This window comes from Mirounga leonina, unplaced genomic scaffold (assembly GCF_011800145.1).
Source record: "Mirounga leonina isolate KUSES-001 unplaced genomic scaffold, KU_Mleo_1.0 Mir_150, whole genome shotgun sequence".
Taxonomy (NCBI): Eukaryota; Metazoa; Chordata; class Mammalia; order Carnivora; family Phocidae; genus Mirounga; species Mirounga leonina.
In genome coordinates, this window is record NW_023270374.1 from 14,482,878 (window position 1) to 14,495,011 (window position 12,134).

The window sequence follows — 12,134 nt, forward strand, 5'->3', positions numbered from 1 at the left end:
CAATTAGTGCACGTCTGAGTGCATTTTTAGTACCATGGTTCTCATCAGAATTCCCCTGCTGACTGGCAGGTTTGTCCAGAAATGCCCCAATCTTTGAGGATACCCTCAAATGTCTATCAAGACACAAATGAACTACTCTGAGTAGTTCTCTCATTCCACATCATCCCATCTTCTTCTACCCTTCTTATCTGACAACAAAATGTGAGGGTAATGAACCTGATAAATCACATTTACATTCACTGTAAGTTTGTAACATTTTCATTTCCAGATTTCATTCCACAGGACCAACTAATAGGGAGACTGCCTTAGAGTAAAGATATTATTTGAGGATCTAAATAGTAAAACCCATCCAAGTAGAAACCAAGATGGAATCACAAAACAAACAGAAACCGCCTACAAAGAGCCACTAAACCTCAGAAATTAATTTGCACATAGATTTGTTCAGAACTCAAAGTTTATTTTCCCAAAGAAGCTAACCTATACATCGTGGATACTTTCTCTGGCCTGCTTTTAATGGTTATTTAAGCCTCCTGCCATTTAATTGTGATATAATTGAAGGATCTATCTGCCAATCCAACACTATACATGTGGGCAACAATATAAATCCAACTTCTAACGAGCAAAATATCTGATTTTCCCACAACCCTTGCAGAGTAAGAAACCATATTTGAGGAAGATAGGGAGGAAACCCCCCCAAGACAGGGCAAAGGGGAATTTGCGAAGCTCAGGACTGCTGGGCTAGAGAAACTGTTTCCTGCAGCCAGTCACATCCCAACTGGGCATTTGTACTTCAGTAGGCGGCGCATAAAGCTAAAAGGAAATTCCACAACATCAGACAGACCCAAATTGAGGGACATTCCACAAAATAACTGGCCTGTATTCATCAAAAATATCATGAAAGACAAAGAAATACTGAAAAACCCTTCCAGATTAAAAAAGACTAAAAATGTGTTAACTGAATGCAACATGTGATCCAGAAATTTCTGTTGCTATAAAGAACATTATTGGGACAACTGGGGAAGTCAAAGAGGTCTATAAACTGGATAATAGTACTATGTCAGTGTTAATTCCTGGTTTTGATAATGGTACTATGATTATAGTACCATATACTATGATTATATGTGCATGTTCTTGTTTTTAGGAAATATGCATCAAAATATTTAAGGTAAAAAGATATCTTTGCAAAGTTATTCTCAGAGTTCCAGAGTGTATACACACACACACACACACACACACACACTTATGAGAGAGAGTAGGAGGGAGGAAAAGGAAGGAAGAAAGGGAGAAAACAGAAAGGAAGAAAGAAAAGAAGGGACATTAGTAAATATTGAATGTGAATATGAAGGGCACACAGTAATTCTTTCTACAGTTTTGCAACTTTTCTGTGAGTTTGAAATTATGTCAAAATTTTTAAAAAATTGTAAGGAGATTCCACATTTTTATAATTTTTAGTCATGCAGTATAACTCTCAGTCACGTGGTCTTAAGAGGCTAACATGCTTTTTAAAAATTTTTTCACTCGAGCAACAGTGGAGCAATGCTGCAAGTCTTCCAAGGTGTGAGGCCACCCCTTTGAAAGTGTCTTTGCCTCTGGTTCTTTGTAGAGCTGGCTCCTAGTGGGAGGGTAGAACCAGACTACAAGCCCCAGCCTGTAGCTATCTCCAAAGGCCCCACTGTTGTGAGTATTCTGAACAGAGCTTCCCATTCTGAAGGCATGAGCAACATTTATCGTTTTCACCTAAAACTTTGGTTAAGCCTGTTTAATTTGGCTCTCCCTTAGTTTTATTCTGCTATGCTTGGATAATGGTGTGGATCTATTTATAGCTTTCCCTATTGTCTGAGAATGTGGCTTTGAGACAGGTCATTAGGCATTTCCAACTTGGGTGCTAATGATTTCTCTATGATACCTAGGTCCACTCCTGGTCTCTCCCCTCTGCTTCTCCTGCAGGGTCATCTGTACCAGGGGACTTGGGCTGGTCCTCTTCATTCCAAGCATCCCACCCAGACTGCCTCCCTTGGCCCTTCCTTCCAGCAGCTATCTTGGTGAAATGCTTGACACGGCCCTGCTCAGGCTTGTCCCTGAGCCAAAGTCAACATTTGATATGTACTTCTGGGTTTTTTAGAGCTGACCCCAAAATATCTATTTACCCAGACGTTGACATTCTCATGAGTAATGGGCAAAGCTCCGAGGACACACTGTTGGTGGCAGAGCAAGATTCAGAATCCCACTCAGAATTTTAGAGCTGGACAGAGACTGAGAGATTGTCAAATCCAAACATCTCGGTTTAGGATAAGGAAAATGGGGCTGCAAGCAGTGAATAATGTGCCGGTTGAATCCAGCATTAGAACCCAGGTATGCTGGCTCCTGGATTAGTTCCTTTTGACTCTACCAAAGGAATGAATGCACTTGCGTGAAATGGGCCCTGGAGCCTAAGTTATTAGGTGGGTAATGGTGAAGACGCCTCCCAAATACATACTTTGGGATTAGAGACAACATTTCCAAATCTTTTTTCAGAGTCCTACACGAAGAAACCTCAAACCCAGGATTCCAGCCAAAAACAATGATTCTCAAGTCCCTCTGAAATCTTGGATGGACGTTTAATTGGGCAACGTATTAGTTGACTCCTGTGGCAGAGGCAGGCCTCAACAGAGCTCTGGGGATGCCACTTCAAAAGGAATAGATGTGTTTGTGAGTCTTAATCACACACAGTAGGCCATTTGCTCTTATCATTTGGTTGAGGGAGTGCAAGAGAATATGAGGGAAACTTCTGAAAAGTAATGCAGTACAATATGCTCCCTATTAACTCAATTCACAGGTTTCTCACAGCTTATAGCAAAGCTTACTGAGAAACTTGGCAGAGAAATTTCCAGAAAAATATACTGGAAAAGGGACATTTCATTCTCTGTCTGGTACTAGTACTAAACAAGAAAAACACAATTATTAACTCATTCATTCATTCACTCACTCTCTCAGTCATTCATTCATTCACTCACTCTCTCAGTCACTCATTTATTCATTCACATGAGAAATAATTACTGATTTTCACTGTGTAATAAGTGTCATAATGGATTACAGTGAGGTCCCCACCCTTAAGAAGCACATAGTTCTAATCTCTGTAATATATAAACAGCTGACACAAATAATAATAAAAGAGCAACCCAACTGAATTATGACCAGGGATTAGGGAAATCAAATTAGAGCAGTGAGATACCTTTTTTAGCTATCAGGTCAGCCAAAATTTACAATACTGTTAATACCGAGTGTCTAAAGATTGTGGAGAGAGAGGCCTCTTCAATTATTGTTGGTGCTGGGAATACAAATTGAGACACAATTTTCAGAGAGCAATTTGGTGGTAGCTCCCCATTTTTTTAATTCACATAACCTTTAACCCTGTATTTCAATTTGCAAAATCCCATCTTGATTCCTTCTCTTGCTGTGCAGTGTTCCTTCCCCCATTATTGAAAGTCATTGGTGAGAGATGCCTCCAGGGGCCATGAACTTCCTGGCACTTCAAGTCTTCCCCATGCATGGGCAGAGTGGGTTCTGGTGGTTAGAGAGGCCCTTGGGCAGAGAGTGTCAGGTGCTGGCAGTTGGAATTTGGGTCAGCATGCATAACAGTGTTAACTGCCAAGGGAATATGTGTTGGCACAGAGATCATCTGCTTTAAGTATATCTTCCAGGGCTGATAAGGAGCTCAATACAGATGAGGAGCAAATGCTGTTGGGAGAGGTGGTTGAAGATACCTGTGAGATCAGGGTGATGATGAGGGGTGGGTCAGTGAAAAGATCTTTCTATTAAGAACTTCTTGGCAATGGGAGGCCTCTGAGTAAGTAGAGTGATAAGATCAGAAATTCATTTTAGGACAGCAGATCGAATTACGGATGTCTAGTTGTATTCAAAACATTGACGTGTAAAGATCCACTATTGTGTGTGTGTGTGTCAAAAATAACTCTCATCCTTTCAACAAATATCTATGGAGCACCCACTATAAATATCTGTTGGGCCCTAGGAATCTGTTTTCAATAATTTTTAAACACAGTTTGCAAGTGATTTTTTTAATGAAATACAGATAATTTCACAATTATTGTGTGATATCCGTCCTATACGCAGTTCCATGTGTTCTCTTGAGTGGGAGCATATAAGAAAAGATCCACAGCCAGGAGGTGTTGTGCTAGCTGTGGGTACAACCACCCAGATGTATCTTACACATGAATACCATCTGTCAGCTTTAAAATTAAGAAATGTTGGGTTTTGAAATTAAATCAGATCACAAACTGGAAACAACTAGGACAATTGGGAAGAGTTTTTCTGGCCATCCAGGAGAGATAATGGTCTTGAATTAAGGCCGAGTTTTCAAGTCTTGAAGGGAGAAGAGGAATCTGGGCTGGTCATTGTCCATTTGCTTACCCCGCCAGGTCCCTTTTGTTCCCATCTTAGTCCTTTCTGTGCCCCAGGAGCCTGACCGTTAGAGCCCACAGTACTAAACCCCTGTGCCCTCTGATTTTCAGTTGGTCTTTGCCAACAAGAAGTACTGGTAGAAGATCAGAGGATGGAAAGAGGGAGAATGGGCAGAGCACTTATCTCCCCTACTCCCCCTGGACTCACCACAGTTGTGGCAGTGGCTGTATTGTCACTTCAGCTCCCATTGGGTGGCCCTTCTTCCATGGTTCCAAGCTCCCCTATAAAGTACTTTTGAGAATTCCACTGCCACCTTGCCCCTTATTCCCTAAGATGTTTACATCATCCCCTAGTTAACCCTATGTCTTTCCATATTCTTTCTTAGCTTCCTCATCCCTCCTGTGTGTGTGGGGGGGGAGGGTTCTTCATGAAACTCTCTGCCATTCAGCCATTTGAGTGTTTCCTACAGAAACTGTAATTTCAACAGAAAATAAAAGATTGTTTCCAAGGTTACTTGGTTAGACTTCATGATTAGTTGGATGGGAGGTTGGGGAGAAGGAAAAAAATAAAGACTCTTCGGGCTCTGGCTGGAGCAGTGAGGTAGATTGTCAGTGGTGTGAGAGATGAATCCAGAAAGGTGCATAGGAACCAGCTGGTTGTGCAGCAGGAGGAAGGAGTGGGCGAGGTTGTTCACAGGTGAAGTAGCATTAGGGATCTCATACCTTGAGTCTCTAGGCACTGACACTGCCATTGGAATACAAGCATTAGAGTTGGGGTGGAGGAATGGGTTTGAGGATGGAGATAGGTTTGGAAATATGGAAAGCCATTAAGAAAACCTCTGACAGGGGCACATGTGTGGCTCCATTGGTTGAGCATCCAACTCTTGGTTTCAGCTCAGGTCCTGATCTTAGTGTTGTGAGATCGAGTCCTGCATCTGGCTCCATCCTCAGCAGGGAGTCTACCTGGGATTCTCTCTTTCCCTCTCCCTCTGCCCCTCTCCCCATTCCCACTTTCTCTCTTTCTCTCTCTCCCAAATAAATAAGTAAATCTTAAAAAAAAAAAAAAAAGAAAAAGAAAACCTCTGGCAAAATCTGACACTTACAACTCCATCTTTTTTTTTCTTCTGTTTCTTCCTCAACCCCACTACATTCCTTCTCCTCCAACCCAGATTCCCTGTATCTCCCTTCAAGGTTACCTTCCCAGGATAACATTACATATTTTCAAGACTCCGCCTTCCCATCACCAAAGATTTTCTAGTTTCTAATCCCTCAGAGGCCTGAGTACTGTTTTCCAAAGTGACAATGAACTCCTCTGACAAATGACCTCCGCCTAATGTAAAAACTAACTCACACATTGCTGTTCCATGGGAGAATTTGTATATTTCAAAGGACAATGGCTGGACCACCACTGGACAATGACTGAAATCCTTGTTTCACAAAATAGGATCTACCTCCTGCCAAGGAGACAAAACAGTGTTTCAGGGGAGTATTCAGGGATGCAGGATAAACATCGTCCATTCTCCTGGAACATCAGCTTTACTCAAAGATTTGAGGATGTATGACATTTTTAAATTAAACAAAACATGGATATACTATATGGAGAGGATGCAAAATTCCTAGCAATTTTTAAGATAAAACATAATCCTCTAAAGCATTCCCTGCCAAAAGGCTCACATTGAATTTGACCTGCTTGTGGGGTACTTAGTGGGGAAGTTGAGCTAAATTAGTGCTTCTCTGAGGACTATGCCAAAGATGGGAATTTCTGAGCATTGGAGAGCAAATATTTTAGAGCCAGCAAGACTTATGATACCCCCATAAATCATGCCTCTTTGGCCCACCCAAACACCATTTACCACAAGCCTGTGCCTTAAATGACAGTTCCTTGTTTAGCTGCCTTCCCTAACTTTGGAACTTGGTGCATAAAATACCTTTCAGATGATGTAAATCCATCCACTACAAGCCTTCTTTAGGTTTTTCTGTTGTACGCTGTTTTAAGTGTAACATATTTGCTTTCTTCCTGCAGAGAACATATCCTGAGTCCAGAAAAATCTTCCAAGGGAGAAGGGAAAAAATGCATACACCAGCTTCTTAAAACATTTGGCACCTGCTACAATCACCAATAAATCTAAACTGGACAGCTTGACATTTCCTCAAACAAGACCCCACCTCTCAAAGAACATTTGTCCTAACATGAAAAACAATAAAAGCCCATCTGATAGAATGCAAAACATTTTCCCTTGTCTAACCGGAGAAGCAGAAACAAAATAATTGCTTGCTTCGGCAGTGATCTGAACCACTCCACAGTCCATGAATATCATAATCCTGTTCAGATGGCATCAGCAATAACCCTCAATAATCTTCAAACTGGAAGAATTTATATGCTGTCCCAATGCTCAGTTTTTTAAAATCTACCTATCAAAAGAGAACTGCACTCTGATCTTCTTAAATATTGTATACGCCTGCATGATGGTTGTGGAGCTTAGTGCATCCTTTTTTACTTTGTAAAAACACAGTTGTCAGTTCCGGCCTTAGAAACAATTCAACTTATAAACAATTTAATGGAGGTTTCCTGTCTCCTCCTTTCCCCTTTAACATGGAGCCTTCCTCCGTTGTTTCCAAAGGAGACCTTAGCTTCCCCACCAAGCCCCTACTCCCACAGGCATTCCTCCCTTACTACTCAAGGGCTGCCAAATTCTCCCAAAAGGAGGAGGACAGGATATGGCAGAGCCTCTACCAGTTTCCCAATCCATCGAGCTATCTCTCGAAGGTTTGGGCCTTAGCAGCCTCTGAGCATTTTCATTCCAGCTAAGCCACTTGGGGAATCCAATAGGCTTTTATGATGGCTTGGGAAGATAACCATCACTTGGAACACTGTTATAAGAAAAATGCATCCAAAGTTCCAAGGAACTTTTGGAACAGAACATTTTCACATGATAGGACTTCTGTGATCTACATAATATGTTGGAGACTTATGTATAGTTTCCATGGACCCACAAGATTTCATGGGAGTTTCCTAACAATGTCACCAAAAATTAATCTAGAGGATTTTGGGAAGGGCTGGGAAGATTATCCACTTGCTTAAAGCACTAGCAAAGTAGGAGCAAAATGTTCATTCTATGAATTTGATTTGGGTTACTTTCTAAAGTATCAGAAATAGTCATATTGAGGGAAACTAGAACTCTTTTGGACTTCATTTATTTCAGGCTTAGAATTCTTATTTTGAATTCTGTATGGGGAAACTAAGCTTAAAGCCTTTTAACAATCTTAAACAGGCCTCGATTACTAGAGAAATGGAAAAAAAAAATCAGTATTTATGCAAATACCAGCCATGGCTTCAACCCTAAATGGTTAACATCTGGGTGTCCATTTTCTTATGACTTTGGTTTGCCTAAGGATTCCTTCCAGTTTAACACTTCATGGTGTTGATCATTTCTCTCCTGTCTTCATGTATGGTTTTCCAACGGTACCTTCCTGCCCAGGGTGAATTGTGCCAAGATTCTTCCTGCTTTAGCTAGAAACACAGCTGTGTCTCCTGGGTACATAAATTGACATTCCCCAGAACCTAATGAAGCATCAGATAACATGGAGGACCTCAGCAAATGCCATCTACAAACCTCAGTAGACAACATCTGAAAACCTTCCTGTGACCACTCAAGACCCCATGTCAACCTTCATAATATTCCAAGTTAGATGACCATTGGATTCCACCTACCAGGGGCCTAACAGCTGGCAAAATTCTCCTGACTCATCACAATACAGTACATTCTAAAGTTGATATTACACTAATTCCCTTCTATTTTAGAAAACAGGTAGCAAGACATACTAGGTTTTGGAAATGGAAAGGTCAATAACTGTCAGTTGGTATAAGAGAAAAATTTTAGTTAATGCTTTTTGCTGTCTGCTCTTTGTGCCTCCTCTCTGTCTCTCTCTGTCTCTCTGTCTCTACACACACAGACACACACACACACACACACACACATACTCACCATCCCTCCACTATGTGCCAAAGGTTTCAATAATCAAAGCATTTTCAGCATAAAGCCAAGTCTTGCTTGGCAGGGAGGTCTTGATTCCAAGGAACTTTAGATAAAACAATCTGCTAACTCAAAACAGCTTGCCTGAGCTTTGGAATCAGATAAAAACAGGGGTCAGTTAACTGTGGTCTCTGGGCCAAATCTGGCTCGCCACCTGTTTGTATACACCTGTAGGCTAAAAAATGGTCTTTAGATTATTAAATCATTGAAAAAAATGCAAAGATGTATAAAATAGTTTGAGACACATGAAAATTTTATGAAATCCAAATGCCAATATCCATAAAGTTTTATTGGAATACACATGCTTGCTTATATATTGTCTGTGACTGCCTTCATACTACAACAGAAGAGGGGAGCAGTTACAACAAAGACTGTATGGCCCACAAAGCTGAAAAATTTGCTATCTGGCCTTTTACAGAAAAAAGTTTGCCAATCCATGAGATAGATCTACACTTTGATTCTGCCACTTAATATTTCTGTGGCACTAAGCAAGTTTCTTGACCTCTGTAACCTCATTTTCCTAAATTATGAGTAGTGGTATCTAATTTGCAGGTGTCTAGAATAATGCTTAAGAACCACATATACTGGATCTTTTGCCATGTGTCCTTCCCATGGGTTTCTTGGTGTAGCTCTCAGAGGCATTAGGCCAACAAAGTTCTAATTTACAAAGAAGGCAGACCACATCATATCTTGGTTGCAAGGACCAGAGCTGGGCTTCTGGGCCTATTTTAGTAAAAGTTATTTTTGGCTAGTACCTGGCTTTTTATTATTTTCCTCTCAGCAGAGGTGAAAGTAGATATTAACAAATTTGCATCTACTACTTTTTCTATTATACTCCTGGGAAACCCTTGACCAAGAGGAAAGTGTGTTTTAGTTGTTAAACTGATAAACCATATAAAATAAGTCAATAAGTATTAAGAGTTGGAGGGTTCAGACATCCCACTCCATGGAAATTGGAATTATTTATTCAATATGCAATTACTTCAAAGCATAACAGCTCCCACAGTGAAAGCCCAAAATCACAAGGTCCTCTGAGACTTCCCTGCTATTCTCTGGATCCCTCTGCCCACTCCATTCAAAATTATTTTACTGCTAAGTCAACTCAACAAGGAAAATGGTACTCTAAAACCAGCTGAGCAGATGATTCCTACCTCAGAAGGAAACCACTATGTTTAGAGAAATTAAGGTATAACTTGAGTGGTTTTCTACCTAATTGGGAGGCAGTGCACTCTCATGGAATAAACTTTGGAAGTAAGTAGGCCTGGGTTCCAACATCAATGTGTTTCCTACTGCTCCATGATGTTGCTCTCTCACCTTATTGGGACAAGAGGGGATATCATTTTTATCTCACAGGGTTGATATGGGATTAAATAAAATGACTTATATAGCACCTTATGAATTTCTGAGCAATGCCTGGCACATAACAGTCATTCAGCAATTGTTTGTTTCCAGCCCCCATCTCCCCAGATTCCAAATTGAATCAGGGGTTCAGGATTGCCACCCTTTGGAGTTTCTGCCTGTGCTGGGAATTGTGACTAGATTCGAAATCCAGCAACTATGTGCGTGATGTTTGTAGCTTCTGCTTTTAGATGAAGATATTGACTATACCATCCTAAAAGTGCCCTTTGCTGTATGAGAAATATACATTTAAGGACTGAAGGGACTGTGTGGAGCTGGTTAGCTCAGCTGGCCAGCTTTGTTATGCAAAAAATTGCTAATGGTATCTAGGGCTGTGAAGGTGGTAGAAATAATAATCTTGCCAACCTTTAAGCACTTCTAACTGAAATATGATATACCAAAAATATACTTAGGCATACAGTTCAATGAATTTTCACAAACTGAACACACCCTGGCAACCAGCGCCCAGACTAAGGAAACAGAACAGGACCTGCACCCAAGAAGTTCCCAGCCATGCTTTCTTCTGGTCACTAGTGTTCCAAAGGTAACCACTATCCTGACTTCTAACAGCACAGATGAGTGGGGCCTGTTTTTATGCTTTATATACCTAAAATCATACACTGTTTTGTCTCTCATGTCTGGCTTCCTTGTCCAACACTGTATTGATGGGTGTAATTTAAGATCGGATCATTTACCTTCAATGCTGTAGAGCACCCCATTTTGTGATTCCACCACAATTTATGTATCCATTCTGTTGCTGGTGGGCATTTGGGGAATTCTAGTTTGAAAGTATTTGAGCAATTGGCCACATGTCTTTGGGTGACCATTTTATACCCTTCTATTGAATACATAATGAAACGTAGACCTCCTGAGCCCCGGGGTAGCTTACATTCAGCTTTAGTAGGTACAACCAAGCATTTTCCCAAGGGTTAGTGTCCATTTATACCCCCACTATCAGCGTCCCGTATCCTTGTCAACAGTAGGAATCTTCTCTCTTTTCTGTTTTTACTATTCTGGAGACACCTCCTCACATTTTTACTTCTGTCTCATATACATGAAGTATTCAACTCCAAAAATGAAAGACAGGAAATGAATACAAGGAGAACAAACTGAGGGAGCATCACAAAGTCTCCAGAAAAAACATGAGGGTCATTGACATGTAATGAGCCACTGGACAGTATCCTTGTTATCTTTTTTTTTTTTTTAAGATTTTATTCATTTATTTGAGAGAGAGAGTGAGCAGGAGGGAGAGGGAAAGAGAATCTGAAGCAGACTCTGTGCTAAGTGCAGAGCCTGATGTGGGGCTTGATCCCACGACAGTGAGATGATCTGAGCTGAAATGGAGAGTCTGATGCTTAACCAACTGAGCCACCCAGGTACCCCCAGCATCCTAGCATCCTTGTTATCAAATGCATGTGGAACTCACTTTCATGTTCAGTGATTCAGCCCCCTCCCCCACAGTACATTTAAATTGAATTTCTGTAATAGGATCCTGTTTCTCCATCATCCCACATTTTGACTTCAGAACTGCATTTTCTTCCCACCATTGCTTGAGTCTCCCAGGGTAGCCTTAATGAAATTTGGGATATTGGCAGAGAACAAGTGGGAGAAATAGGAGAAGACTGGGCTCCAGATCCGGGGACTGTCGGTAAATATAAATATGGGCTTCAAAATGGGAAGGAGTGGGGAGGGAGGAGCCTGGGTTGTGTCCAGTATGTCCCATCTATAGGGACCACTTCACCAGTTGATGCATGGTAGTAGTAATACCTTGCACTTATACAGCCTTTTCAATTTATAAAATGTTCTGGGAACCTATGGAACACCGGGAAAGAAAGAAGTCCTGTGAAAGCAACAAGCTGAAGGGCTATTGCTTACTGGCTTCACACCAGAACTTCTGCAGTAGTCAGGTAGAGGCTGCTCTAAATAAATGTGGACTTAGGACAATAACAGGAGCAGTCATAAGTTCTCTCTCTCACCTGGTCCTTCTGTTCCATTTCATGCCATCTCACCTTGGGGACAAGCTGAAAACGGGCTTCCCTCCTGCCCCCTGTGACATTGCTTGTGCAACTTACATCCCCTCCCCCCTACAGCAACCCTAGGCAGTTGCAGTTTTACAACTGAGGGGCCTGTACTCCATAGCTCATAATAATAGCCAATACTTACTGCCTGCCATTACCTGCTGGGCAGTGTGCTAAACACATTGCACGCATTATTTATTTTGATTTGACTTAATCCCCACAAAGCTCAGAGTCACACAGTACATAATTCATAAGGTCCAGCATGAATCCCAATCTGCTTCCTCTAA